Raw genomic sequence first — 4,854 nt, forward strand, 5'->3', positions numbered from 1 at the left:
TCCCCATGCTTGATAAGGAAACAATATTCCCAACAAACACAAAATGACACATACAAAAACTTGACGACCATCCCAATGTCTGAATTATTCGAAAGCAAAGCAAAGAGCGAAAATTGAAAGTTATTTTAAAAGCCTTGCTTGAATTAATTACAAATATTTTATTTGTTAGCAAACATAAGATGGCAACAGTTAAAATTTTAAATCATTGAGATAATATTTCTGATCATTTCCAGACAAATAAAATCACGAGAAATAAGCAGACGATAATCTATTACGATTTATCGTTCTTATTGTTGCATTAATAAAGCTATTTTTATTCACACAAAAATAATGATAATAAAAATAAATCAGCACCTCTTGGCGCGATTGGCGCCAAAATTGAACCAAAGCCTGTTAACATATGGATTCATATATTCCAAATTTCAACCAGAACGTAGCATTACTTCTTGAGATAGGGGACTCACAATGGAAAAAAAGAACGGGCGATTGCGCTACCCCCCTTTTTAGCTGTTGACACCAAAATAAAATCAGCTTTTATACCCACTAAAAGCTACTTGCCGATAAATTTCTTTCATTCCGTTCATTATTTCTTGAGATACATCAGTCACAATTGACGACAAAAAACGTTCTATAGCTCAACCCACGTTTGAGTTATTGACACCAAAATTGAATCAGCACCTGTTCCTGGCAACATATGGACCAAATTTTGTTCGTTTCCGCCAGTTACTTCCTGAGGAATAGCAATCACGCGTAACTCAAAAAACGTCCCATTGCTCCACCCCCCTTGGAGGAATTCGCGCCAAAAACCAATGGGCACAAGTTCACATAGGGGCACATATGTGTACCAAATTTCGTTCGATTTCATGCGGTAGTTTTTGCTGTAGAGAGGCCACAAAAAACTGGTCACACACAGACGTGACACACATACATTTTCCAAAAATAGTCGAAATGGACTCGGCACACCTCAAAACGTTCGAATCCGTCAAAATTCGAAATTCGAAAATTTGCACGAATCCAATACTTTCTTCTACATATTAGATATAGAAGAAAGTAAAAATTAAGGACTTTTTAAGGACTTGCAAAAAATTTTAAGAATTCATCGGAAATAATTAGACAAGTGTAGGTACACCATTTGAAAGTTTTCTAGGGGGCAAAGTTACTTGACACATATATATATGTTATGGTTAAATGTGATAAATCTGGTGATTTAGTACAATCCCAGTTGATTGTTCAATCACCACTAAAATTCGTAAATATGATAAATTATTGAATATTTAATCATATTTATCACATTTACTGGTTAATTTATACAATCCCCGACTCGTAATGAGGAATGCAATAAAAGTTGATGCTTAGCCAAAATTTGTTCAGTTTGTTCAGCTACTTGGCTTTTTCTATGATGTATAGTATCTCTACGCGACGAGGGCTTTATGTCAAATGCATTTGGTTCAGTCTGCGCAGTTATTGGCCATGTTAGTAGGATTTTAATTTCAATTTAATACATTTATCCCTCATTAATACAAACTGTTAAAACGGAATTTGGTTCATCCGGATAGGCATTTAAAGGTGCACTATGTAAATAAATTGCAATTTAGCATAGTAAAGAAACATTGTAGGCAATTTTCTCTTGAGTTTTGTTTTATTCTCTTGAACTGAAAGCACAATTTTTACGTAGTTATTTTACGTACCTAAGCCCAATTTTTCCGGTTATTTTGTGTAAACCGTACTTTTATGAATTCGTACAGCCTGGATCCCATACTTGTTCAACTGTATTTCTGATGTTGTGCTGGCAAGACTTTTTTTAAAGGAATGTTTGCTTTCTCTTTTAGTTTCAAGTTTTAGTAACTGTTAATGAATTCCAAAAAAAAAAAAAAGGTACATACAGGGCTCCCAACACATTTTAGCTTCAGAAAAGGGTAAAAGAGGACCATTTTCAATCAAAAAGGGGACTAAAGAGGACCAGTTAGGATCAAAAAAAGGACCTTGGGAGGACTACTCATAATTAAACCCATGAAGCACCAAAAGGCAAATTAGTAGCCAGCTACTAAATTTGTGAAGATATTTCGTTAATTTACTATAATAACGAGAGATACAATTCTTTTATCACCAGTGATACTTTTAATTTTATACATTGATAAAAGTGCAAAACATATGGGGGGGGGGGCACTTAGTTCAGCACTTAAGGCAGCCTCTTTAGAACTAAATAGGCATAATGATACATTTTGACGTCTCACTGAAGGATAGGTGAAGTTGCACTTCATCTTTATTTAGTTTAATATTATTTTTATGTTTTTGTCTTTTAATGCTTAATATAGCGTTATCATACACCAAAAAAAAAAAAAAAACTTTATTCTCTTGTTGTTTTCCCCAGTCTCTAATTTTGTTCCCATCTTAATCAGTTTCATCTAACTATTTGCTGAGAAATTTGCACTTCCTCATGACTCACACTGAAACCTAAAAAATATTGTTTTTATTTTCAACAAAGCTACAACTGAGTTTATAACAAAATTATTTTATATTTGAATTTTAAATTTAATCTCTTTATCACACAGTTCATACCCTTTAGGGAGAAAAAAATTTAAGCACTTTTCAAGTGTGAAAAAATGTTTTTCAAGGTACTACCCTAAATTCGCACTATAAATATTACATGCAGATTTCATTTAATGCTAACATATAAATAAAAGAAACTAATATAAAAAGTATACAAAAACAAACTGCTTTTTCTACAAGAGACACTTTAATAAAAAATTTATTGTATTGAAAGTTTTCCTAAAAATGTCTGAAATGCTTAATCACAAAGAGAAGCAGATCAACTTAGATTTAAAAAAACTCCATGATTGCAAGATCATGAGTGCTTTGAACTTTTATGCGGGTGGGGGGGGGGGGGGAGGACCGATTCCCCTCTTTAGCAGGTATCATGACAATGAAAAAAAATGTACAAAAATTCACCTTTATAGAATTTTATATTTCAACTTTGTTTTAAATACAAAAACTAAGTTAAAATGTTATGCACTCAATTGTTTACATTTAATATCCCCTCCCCCCATAAGAAACAGTAATAACCAAAAATAAGCTAATAATAATTAAACTTAGGTTTGCAGGTTAAAGTTGCAAAACTAAAAATTTGAATTTAAAAAAAAATTTAATTTTTTAGTTATTTAAATAAAAATTAAAACGAGTTAATCTAATGCAGCATGTCAAAACAACTTCAAATTGCCAAAAATATAAAAATATTTATTAGATGCAAAACGATTGAAAGTTCAGATAAGTAAATTTTCACGAACCAAGTTCAATTTTGGCATAATTTCCATAAAATAAATTTATTTTCTGCTAAATTAAACACAAAACATGCTAATCTTAGGTAGCATTTGGGAAAATAACATTCGATTGGGCAAAATATTTTAATATTTTCATGATGCAAAATGATTGAAATTTTAAACACTAAAACCCATTTTCCACGAAGTCCAAGTAAGTTCAATGTTGCCATGATTTCCAAAATAATTACTTCGTTAATTATTGAAATTAAACGAAAAATAAGCTAATCTAAAGTAGTTCATGTCAAAATAACTTCCTATTGTCATAAACATCAAAATATTTACAAGATTCAAAAGGATTGAAATTTCAAACGCGAAAAGCAGTTTTCCGCGAAGTCCGAGTAAGTTCAATGTTGTGATGGTTTCAGAACTAATTCCTTCATTAATTATTAAAATTAAACAAAAAATAAGCTAATCTAAAGTAGTATACGTCAAAATAACTTCCCATTGTCATAAACATCAAAATATTTACAAGATGAAAAAGGATTGAAATTTCAAACGCAAGAAGCAGTTTTCTGCGAAAGTTTAACGTTGTCATGGTTTCCAAACTAATTTCTTCTTTAATTCTTGAAATTAAACGAAAAATAAACTAATCTAAAGTAGTATATGTCAAAATAACTTCCTACTGTTAAAAAAATCAAAATATTTACAAGATGCAAAAGGATTGAAATTTCAAAACGCGAGAAGTAGTTTTCCGCAAAGTTTGAGTAAGTTCAATGTTGTCATGGTTTCCAAACTAATTCCTTCGTTGATTATTGAAATTAAACGAAAAATAAGTTAATCTAAGGTAGCACATGTCAAAATAACTTCCGATTGTAAAAATCAAAATATTTACAAGATGCAAAAATATTGAAACTTCAAACACGAAAGCAATTTTTTGCAATACTACATATCGAACCTATGTTCAGAAAATTGAACTGATGAAATATTTTTAAAAGAATTACAAGCAATCTAAAGTATGCTTTAGATTGCTTGTAATGATTTTTGAAAGAATCAAGCAAATAAAGAAACTTTTCATACTTTTTTCAAGCACTTGGAAAAACTTTACAGGAACTTTTCAAGGTTTTTCAAGGGCGTAAAATTTACGAACATAAGCGCCTGTAAAAAAAAATAAAAAAAAATGGCGCATGCGCCACGAGATTACTTCCGAATTTACTTGCAAAAGAGGTGGTTAATTAGCTGCGTTACTATTACAGTCAACGCACGACACAACAGTCTCAAGAGCTTGGGATCCAATGAAAACTTTGAGATGAATATTCGAGTTATCGAATCCGAGATCGGAAAGTTCATTCGTTATTGCAAACGTGAGGCAGCAATTCCCAGAAATATCGGTAGCACCCTGCTTCGCCATTCGACGTCATGACTCTTCCCCCAAACCTCTTTTTTATGGATTTCCATGCTGCAGCGGTTGAAGGAGTAATGACGTCAATTTGAAGCGAAATAATGCGGGAAAGTCAGGTTAAGGCGCCGCGGCCGCGTGTACAGTATCTTTGAACACAATGGAAACTTTTAAAATCTGATTTTTAAGTAAAAACATTGT

Source organism: Uloborus diversus, chromosome 4 (genome assembly GCF_026930045.1).
Source record: "Uloborus diversus isolate 005 chromosome 4, Udiv.v.3.1, whole genome shotgun sequence".
In the NCBI taxonomy this organism is placed as follows: domain Eukaryota; kingdom Metazoa; phylum Arthropoda; class Arachnida; order Araneae; family Uloboridae; genus Uloborus; species Uloborus diversus.